This window comes from Bombina bombina, chromosome 3 (genome assembly GCF_027579735.1).
Source record: "Bombina bombina isolate aBomBom1 chromosome 3, aBomBom1.pri, whole genome shotgun sequence".
NCBI lineage: Eukaryota > Metazoa > Chordata > Amphibia > Anura > Bombinatoridae > Bombina > Bombina bombina.
In genome coordinates, this window is record NC_069501.1 from 1,234,789 (window position 1) to 1,245,171 (window position 10,383).

The window sequence follows — 10,383 nt, forward strand, 5'->3', positions numbered from 1 at the left end:
GGTTAGAACACCACACAAAAACGCATATACCGGTTCACAATTTATTTCAAGGAAAATACAAATAAAAATAGATGGTGGCTACCATAAGTATAGCTTAAATAAACAGGACCAAAGATAGAGTTACAAGTTCTAACGGCAAATGAATATAGAATGCACGGTCACTAGTGATTACACATCACATGATGGTTTTTAGTCACTTGTTTTTCACAACAAACACAGTTTCCATGATAGGGTTTTATGGTAATACAAGATTATTTCAGAAGACAATGGTTTTTTGACAATGGATTTCAATGACCTAGGAAACTATCAGTCTAAAATGTATGTATACATGTATTAATTATTTGTTTTAAAAATAATATTGTTGGATATGTTATATCATGTTTCCATGTGCTTATGTATATATATTGTTTGGTTTTTTATACATTGTATAACTTTGTGTACATGCACTTCTCATATTATATTGAAGCAATGCTGTTCTAGATTAGATAGACAAATACACCTGTGAGAATAGAGAAAGGGTGTGTACTAGGTGTAACTTATTCCTTAATTGGTTCTAAGTTACATAAATAGGAGACTTCAGCTATTGTTCAGCATTACTTGCCTGAGGAAACAGAGTGGTTAGCTCTGAGAAACGCGTAACGTGTTTTACTGACTGATTTTATATAGGATACATTGATTTTTTATAAAGTTCTTTTTATTCACTGAAGTCTCCTATTGTTTCATTAGAATATATAAAAAAATACCTTGGAACAGTTCATTGCCAGAGTGTATATGTGCGCTGGGCCACTGCAATATACCCAGCAAGCTACATTAGCACTATAGTGTGCTTCCCACTGTGTGAGTATTCTTCTAAGGGGAGTTGTTAGTGGGACAATTTAATGCTAACTGATCTGCACTAGGAGTCGCTCTCTGTACATCTTCCATTAAGGGTGATCTGCTTCATATATGTCTTAATGTTTTTGATTCTAATGTTCTGCCTGAATCCTTTTCTAAAGGTTTGGTTTCCCTAATTTACAAGAAGGGCCCTAAGGAAGATATTAGGAACTGGAGACCAATCACTCTTTTGAATTGTGATTACAAGCTATGTGCCAAGATCATTGCTAATCGTATGAAAAGAGTGGTTGGTCTGGTGGTTAAAGAGGATCAGTCTTGTGCTGTTCCTTCTAGGACTATTCAGGATGGTCTGTGCCTTCTCAGAGATTCCTTGTTTTATGTTAAAGAGCGTAATATACCTGTAGCTTTGCTTAGCCTGGACTTTGAGAAGGCCTTTGATTCCTTATCTCATGATTTTTTGTTTTCCATTTTAGATAAGATGGGGTTCCCTTCCTGTTTTGTGCAACATATAAGATCTATGTATTCTGCTGGTGTAAGTGCCCTTCAGGTAAATGGTTATGTGGGTAGTGTGTTCCCTGTACGCTCTGGTGTAAGACAAAGGTGCACTATGTCACCAATTTTATTTATATGCGCCCTTGAGCCTTTCCTCAATAAGATTCGTGAGGATAAGGTGGTCAGAGGTATTTTTGTCCCAGGTGCTGCTGGAAAGCAAGTTAAATGCATCTCATATATGGACGATGTGAATGTGGTTTGCACGACTTATGCTTCTATGTTTGTCAGCTGTTTCTGCCCTTAGACTTAATATGAATAAAAGTGCATGCATGTTGTTTGGACATTGGAATGATGACCTGCCTGATGATATCCCTATTGTCCAGGACAAAATTAAAGTGCTTGGTATTTGGTTTGACCAGCGATTAACTGGACAAGACAATTGGACCATGATAATTGATAAGCTTAATGCTAAATGTAGCTTATGGAAGTTAAGAAGCCTTTCTATGGAGGGGAAGGTATTAGTGATAAAATCTGTCTTGCTTCATATTATCTTATTTGCTTGTCTTCTTTTCCCCCCCAACAGTTTATGACTTAAAAGACTTTCGAAGCCTTTGTTTAATTTCTTTTAGGGCTCAAATATGGACAAATTGAGCCGGGATAAATTGTGTAAGCCAAAGGTTTGTGGGGGTAAGAATTTTCCTAAATTGCAGGATTATTTATATCTAAAGTTTTTGGGTTTTATTGTTAAAAATTCCCAGAAAGATGTTAAAGCTAGGGCTTTTGTACGCTATCATGCTGGTAGACTCTTGAATCATTTTAACTGGTTAAAAATTTCACTAAAGTCTCTTTTTTCTTTAGTCCCTCCTAAGTTTTATTACCTTTTTGAGAAAATTGTTTCTATATATAGCCTGTCAGCTTTGCCCCTATCACTTGTCACTGACCAAAGGAAACTGACGTCTCATGTTACATCTTGCTGTCATGTTATAATCATTGACAGATTTTCTGAGTCTTTCTCTAGAACTGTATGGCTGAGAGTGTCTTCTGATCATCTGTGTAATCTACAGAAGGACATAGCTTGGTCAGCTGCTCATGGGTGCGTACTAACTCGAGATTTTTAATACAAGCGGGGGTTGGTGGGCTCTGGTCGCTGTCCTAGAGATGGGTGTTTCTGTTCTGAGACTGTACGACATTTGCTGTGGGGATGTTTGTTTGCTAAAGGTGTGTGGCAACATTTTATTCCTCTGCTAAGAGATTTGTGTGGTCTGAAAGATCTTTCTTATGAAACTGTGTTGTATGGATGGAATCTCTCCCTCTCTAAAGTGAATGACCGTGTGTGCTGGCAGGTTATCAACTCTGTTAAGCTTGCGTTTATGGCAGTTCAGAAATATTTTGTTGTTTAAGAAAGACGAACTATCTGTAGAGGATTGTATAGGTTTGGCCTTGAGCTTTATGTATATTTATTTCCAGTTCAATTATAAAGATGATGAGCAGCTAGCTAAGTCTAGGTGGAAGCCTGAGCTCTGGAATAATAGGACGTCTTTATAATGTATTCTAATTTTCTGTTTCTCTTTTTAAGTGTTTGATGTTGGTGTTGTGGTCGGAAGGAGGGACAGTCGTCAAGGGACAGCGGAAGGGACATTGTTAGTTTAGTTAAAGGGTCATGGGGGTTTTTTCTTTTAGGGAAAGTGATAGTTTATTGTATGGAGAGATTGAGGGATAGTAAGGGAAAGTTTTTTAGGGATAGATTGTTTTTGTATTTTATTTAGTTTGTATGTATTTGTCTGTGTTTTTTTGTATGTATTTCTTTTGTATGTATATTTAGCATTTTATGTATAATTGATGTTTTTTGTATATTTTGTATTTTTATTGTTTCTTTTATTCTGCATATAACTTAGTTAAATTTTGAATAAAAAAAATAAATAAAAAAATATGTTATTAACAGTTTAATATCTGATATGTCCCCTATCTGGGTGCCATATATTAAATGGATTTTTGGAACAGGGAGATGGAAGAAGAACTTGCTCTGTCCACTCCACGCATTGACCTGGTATTGCAGTACCTCCAGGAACGGTGCACCCCTCTCTTTTGCTGTGTGACAAAAACAGAATCAGAACAACGACAAGCATTATCTGCAGAGCTTGGGAAGAAAGCCTCAGCAACATGCTGCCTGCATTCTTTTTTTGCCTTGTATGCTGTCTGTGTGCGCACAGCTTTCTTTTAGACTCTTGTTAACCCCTTGTGTGCTGGGCCAAAAAGGTCTAGAAAACGGCAGTTCTAGGAGAGGTGATGTTTTTGCTATCCTTTTTTTTCATTCTTCATTTGATTATGATTTCTTCACAAATGTATGTATTGATGTGTCAATTAATTGATTTATTTATGTATTTGATCATTTTTTATGTATTGATGTGTTAATTCATTGATTTATTTATGTATTTACTAATTTTGTGACATTCTTTTTTGTGACATTCTTTCTTTTTTGTCTGCTTTGCCTGGTAGCTAGGTAGCTCGGTAGGTAGGCAGCTAGGTGCATTCAGCATCAGCCAGGTGCTTTCACATCTTTCTGTCTCCAAAGTGCAACCGCGGGGGAAGGAGGGGGGGCGTTTTCGGGTGGGGGAAGGGAGGAGGAGGAGCCATGCAAATTGGAGAGCAGCTAGCTGTCCAGTCAGGCAGCAGGTAGGCGCTGTAGAAGCAACAGCAGCAAGCAGAGGGTCTTCCCTGGCCAGTAGTAAGCTGGCTTAGACTAGTAGTTGTCTTTTTCGGGCCTAGCCTAGCAGCCAGCCAGGGTTGGTGGTCGTCGCCGCTGCTTTGAATTTCCAATTGTGTAATTTGTCGGCTGTGTGCCCTGTCTCCCGAGGCAGAGGGAGTGCTTTGGGCGTGCGGCGTCTCAGACAAAAGCGTTGCGGTTATCGCTTCTCAGCCTTTTGGCAAAGATCAAGTGTAAACTTGTGTCTTTTTCAGGAGGTGCTAAAGGGACGTTTCCCCTCGGCCTTGTGGCATCGGCCTCTTTGTGAGGTCTTAAGCCACTTGTTGCTATTGGGGGGATTCTTACCCTAAGCAACGAGTTGCGATCGTCATACCACAGTCAAGCCTTTTTTTTGGTGCACCGGTTTAGTGGTGTTGCGAAGATGGAAGGTACTAGTTTCCAATCTGAAGGTGCGACGATGGACAAAGCAGATACTATCCGGTTTGAAGTTGAAGCGGATCTGTGGCTCTCAAGGGATTTAAAGTTTGTGGTGACGGTTCTCCTGGAGGAGGGAATGTTCAATGCCAGGAGATTCTTTGTATCCAGGACTTCCTGAAGAGAGGTACTTATGATGTAACTTTTACATCAGAGCATTTTGCAGGGAGATACTATGAAGCCTATAAGCTTCAGTGCAACAAGGAAGAGCTACATGGGTTTCGTGTAACCCTTTTGTTTGGCATCTCTTATCGTCTTGTGACGGTTCACATGTATAGCCCACATGTTTCTGAGGTGGACATAGCAATGTACTTGAACCGTTTTTGCAGTTCTGTGTCCTATGTGGGAAACGTGCATAAGGTTTTTGGGATTTGGAATGGGAAACATAAGTTTTGTGTTTCCTTCCAGGTGGACCCAGACAGTTATGGTGGCATTAGAAGACCTCCACCTATAATTAATCTTAGTGGTCGTAGAGGCTTTCTGTTTTTTAATAGTATGCCTGAATTCTGCCGTAATTGCTGCAAGTATGGGCATGAGACTCATCAATGTGAGGAGGGTCTTTTCTGCAGGTTTTGCAGTCGTTCTGGACATAATGCCAAAGACTGTGTTAACAGGTGTTGTGACCTGTGTGGAGTCTCAGGTCATACTTACTTCAAGTGCCCTAAGAAGCATCAATGTTTCTCTCAGAAGTTTTCAGGTCCTGGTGCTCAGAGGAAGGCTGGTACTGATTTCATTCCCACCTATTCTGATGCACAACAGGATGAAGATCTGAAACGCATGGGATTTGTTCATTGCGAAAGTGCGACTTCTGAGGTTTCTGAGGTTGGTGCTTGGATGCATAAGGAGGAGTATGCAGCAAAGAAAAAAGTTGCAGAAATGGCTAAAGTAGTATCATCTAGTTATGCTCTGGGTGTTTCTGTGGCTCCGACTAAAGAGATTCCTGATGAGGCTTTTATTATGCCTAAAAGGAAGAGTAAGCAGTCACAGAAAAGAAGCCTGGATGAAAAGATTATAAGAGATGGAAAGAAGAGAGAAGTTATTCAGAGGAAAAGTATTCTGGATATACAAACCAGTAATCGCTTCTCTTGTCTTGAGGTCGATGGTGAAGATGATGTTGTGGAGGTGATGAAGGAAGAATTGCCTTTTATACAGGTCCCTGGGGCTCATGTTGTTGAGTCAGTCATGTGGTGTTTTGCCTGGGACTCATTTTTTTGAGTCGGGTAGTGTGCTGCAGGTTCTTGAGTCTTCTGAGGTTTTTGCTGTTCCTGAGACTTTGGTTACAGAGTCGGGTTCTTTGGATTCTCTCGTTAAGGTGCCGATGTCGGATGTTCGTGAATTCTTGACACAACTTTCATCTAGCGATGAAGCGCTCAGTATTTCTTCCCCTTTTTTGGGAGATATAGTAACAGGTGGTGAATCCCCAGGGGATTTTAATGCTTTGAGAAAATGAGCTTTTTTAGGTGATTCTCATGCCATTGAAGATAGCGTCTTTAAATATGCGAAGCATGAGGGGCGTTGCAAGACGTCATGCTTTGTGTGATTTTTTTGATTGTATGAGTCATGATATTGTTTTTTTACAGGAATGTGATATCAATAGTAAATTAAATTATGATGATTTTAGTGTATGTTGGCGGAAAGGTCCTTTAATTTGGTCAGGTGGTGTCAAGGCTATGTAGGTTAAAGATTTTGTAACTATTGCTGTGGATCTACAGCTGCGGATCAGATATAATGTTTCACTCAGCACTTAATTAACATATGACGATGTTAACCATAATGGGGCTCAGAGTGAGTTAATAAACTTTAAGTCTATGTGGAGACTTAAGGAAAAATAAAGGAGTAACTTAATATGTTAAGTGTCCATTTAGAAACAAATTTACAAAGTAATTCTTTCTGATGATTTTTGGAAAAGTATCAGTTCATATGTATCAATACAATTAATGTAGCAGTTCCTCTATGCCCAAATTAGTGAGGTGTGCACCAGAGATTTAAAGTCACAATTAGATGTTACACAACTCTGTTAGCTGTAGTGAGATAGTCGCAGGTTACCTGTTGAATCGGCTGAGAACAGAGAACTCGAGCGGCACTCGAGACAGCAGTTGATAGGCGGTGAGTGACAGCTTACTGAAAACCGGTTGCGGTTGGCGTCTGACGTCACAGGGCTGAAGTCCGCGGGAGAAATAAACTTACAAATCTTCCGGTAATGTTGCAAAAGCAATCAGATGTTTGAAGTATAATCCTGGCTTGATAATATAAGTGGAGATGTAACTGAAATGAATACCGAAACCAAAGTAGAGAAAACAGAACACCGTAGCAGGGTGTCAGTTTCCCTTGAAATAAGTTTTAAAACTATTTTCCAATAAGGTAGCTTGAAATAAGCAGGAGCTCAGTTTGTAGCAGAGTTACCTAGGGATAAAACTCAATTACTAAGCACCTGGCTGGCGTCAGGAGAAAGCTTAAATAGGCTAGGAGGAACTAAAAGGTAAAGGTGGTATTGGTAATTGTATGATATTTAACATAAGGTGGTATAGTGAGTTCTGACAGATTGCCCCCTTCACTCAAGCCGTCCCACGGCTTGTAAGCGAGGTCTATGAGGATTCCTTGAATGGAAACGAGACACCAGTCGGGGAGCGTTCACAAGATTATGGGGTTCCCAAGTGTCTTCGTCTGAAGAATACCCCTTCCATCTGACAAGGTATTGTAGATCCCCTTTATATAAACGCGAATCCAAAATATCCTTCACTTCATAAACGTTAGGGTCTAAAGACTGAGCTTCAGGAGGTAATAGTTGGGTTCCAGTGTTTTTTGCAGGTTTCAATAAGGAGACGTGGAATGTAGGATGGATGGCAAGAGTGGTAGGAAGTTGTAAAGTAACAGCGTTTTGGTTGATGATACGTATAATACGAAATGGTCCTATAAAGAGGCTTGCTAGTTTCTTGCTTGGGGTCTGCAATTTTAGATTTTTTGTAGATAGCCAGACCCAATCTCCGATTGAATACTGTGGGGATGGCCTTCTTCTGAGGTCATAGTACTTCTTTTGTGTTTCTTGAGCTGTTTGTAGATTCCTTTGTAATAGTTGCCAGTTTTCAGTAAGTCTATCAGTTAGATCCTCCACATTTGGGTTTAAAGAAGATTCTTTTGTTGAGAGACTAATCTTTGGGTGGTATGCATAATTCGCGAAGAATGGTGACATCTTACTGGACGAATTGAGAGAGTTGTTATATGCGAATTCTGCAGTTGAAAGGAATTTCTTCCAGTCTGTTTGGTGGTAGGCACAGTAGCAGCGCAGATACTGCTCAAGCCACTGGTTTAAGCGCTCTGTTTGGCCATTAGTCTGGGGGTGGTAGGCTGTGGTATAACGGTGTTCAATCTGTAACTTGTTGCAGAGGTTCTTCCAGAAACGAGAGGTGAATTGAGTTCCCCTGTCAGAATTAAGGATTTCTGGTATCCCATGTAGTTTAATAATGTTGTCTATAAATAGTTGTGCAGTTTCAGCTGAAGTTGGCAATTTGTGGTGCGGTATAAAATGAGCCATCTTGGTAAACAAGTCGATAACTACCATTAAGGTGTTCATTCCAGCTGAAGTAGGTAATTCAACTATAAAATCTATACCTAGATGAGTCCAGGGTCTTTGTGGAACTTGTATGGGCATCAGAAATCCATAAGGAGGACGTCTCTCCGATTTTGAAGTGATACATCTAGTGCAACTTTGTACATAGTTACGAACATCTACGGCCATATGTGGCCACCAATAAGTCCTTGAAATGAGGTTTAGAGTTCTTTGAATACCAGGGTGTCCAGAAAGAGGGGAATTGTGATGTTCCTTCATCAAATTTTGTCTTAATTGCTCGGGTATATATAATTTATCTGAATTGTAATATAGACCATCATTTCCTAGTGTTATTTCTTTAGGTAAATCTTGTTCAGCTTGTATGGCCTTTTGATAAACAGATTCAGAAGATGATGTGATGCCTAGGAACTTCTCGTGGGGAATCATCACTGTAGGGTTATCTTCCGAAGGTGGTTTAGGGTCTCTTTGGGAGAGAGCGTCCGCCTTTCCATTACGGTTAGCTGGTCTATAAATAATTTGAAAATGAAATCTGCTAAAGTAAAGACTCCACCTCACCTGTCTAGCTGAGAGGGTCTTATTTCTCTGGAGGTATTCCAAATTTTTGTGGTCGGTATAAACTATAACAGGTAAGAGTGTACCCTCTAAAAGATGCCTCCAGTATTCAAAAGCTCTTTTAATGGAGAGTAACTCCTTTTCCCCAATAGGGTAATTCCTTTCAGGAGGAGACATAATTTTCGAATAGAAGGCTATAGGGTGCAGAGGTTGGGTTAAAGATTCTCTTTGGGATAAGACAGCTCCCAAGGCGTAGTCCGAGGAGTCCACTTCAAGGAAATACTGTAAAGCAGGATCAGGGTGACGCAATATTGGAGCTGTTGTAAAGGAGTGTTTTAAGAATTCAAATGCTTCATTGGCCTTTGAGTTCCACCGATAGGTAGTTGTACTGCCCGTAAGGATGGTAAGAGGTTTAACGATAGAGGAATAATTTTTTATAAATTTTCGATAGTAGTTGCTGAAACCTAAAAAGCGTTGGAGATCCTTTCGGGTTTGTGGAATAGGCCAATCTTTTACTGCTTCAGCCTTGTCTTGTTGCATCTCGATGCCTTCAGAGGAGATGTTGTAACCAAGGAAAGATATCTTTTTAGTGTGAAATAAGCATTTCTCAGCCTTTGCATAAAGTCGATGTACTTGTAATCTTGAAAGCACCCAGCTGACGTGCTTGATATGATCTTGAAGGTTTTGAGAGTAGATCAGGATGTCATCCAGATAAACTACGACACAGATGTCTAACAGGTCTCTGAAGACATCATTGATGTAGTGTTGGAAAGTAGCTGGTGCATTGGTAAGGCCAAATGGCATAACTAGGTACTCATACAGACCGTATCGAGTCCTAAAAGCAGTCAACCACTCATCTCCCTCTCTTATGCGTATGAGATTGTAGGCCCCCCTGAGATCTAATTTAGTGAAAATCTTAGCTTTGTGAAGGCGTTCTATGAGCTCGGGTATTAATGGGAGAGGGTACCTATTCTTAACAGTGATTTTGTTTAAATCTCTGTAGTCTATGATCGGACGTAATGATTGATCTTTGTTTTTGACAAAAAACATGCCTGCTCCAGCAGGAGATACTGAGGGTCTGATGAATCCCTTCTTAAGGTTCTCGTCTAAATAAGCTTTTAAATGTTCAAGCTCAGGTTGACTCAACGGGTATAAGTGACCATAAGGTATAGTTGCACCAGGTTTCAGGTCTATGGGGCAGTCATAACTGCGGTGCGGTGGTAAGTTTTCTGCCTCACGTTTGCTAAATACTTCTATATATTGGGTATACTCCTTGGGAATGATAGGCAACTCCTCATCTACCTGTGCTACCTGTATTACATGTGTGGGGGATGTACAGGTACGCTTACAATATGGGGAGTCTAAAGTAAGTTTTAATGTCTTCCAAACTATAGTGGGTTCATGCAAGCGAATCCACTGTATACCTAAAACCACAGGAAAAAGAGGAGAGGGCAAAACATCAAAACTAATATATTCATGATGATTGTCTTGTGTGGTAACCAATAAAGGAACAGTATGATGTGTTATTGGACCGCTAGATATGTATGTGCCATCAACCACACGAATAGAGACAGGAGTGGTTTTTCTTTCAAGTGCTATTTTATTTATTTTCACAATGGTAGAATCTATATAATTCCCGTGGGCCCCGGTGTCAACAATAGCCTCAGTGGTTAGGCGTCTACGTTCCCACTGAAAAGAGAGAGAGATGATACAGTAAATAGGGTTATTCTGCTTTGAGGTAGAAATGTTAGTCATAATG

At 40.0% G+C, this 10,383-nt stretch overlaps 1 non-coding gene across 1 annotated transcript; it reads left to right on the top strand.

Annotated features, from left to right (window-relative positions):
- The first annotated feature begins 3,221 nt into the window (after positions 1-3,221).
- Positions 3,222-3,407, top strand: LOC128655056 (U2 spliceosomal RNA). Its single transcript, XR_008401638.1, has one exon. It is a non-coding gene; the product is annotated as a U2 spliceosomal RNA (small nuclear RNA).
- Positions 3,408-10,383: the final 6,976 nt, after the last annotated feature.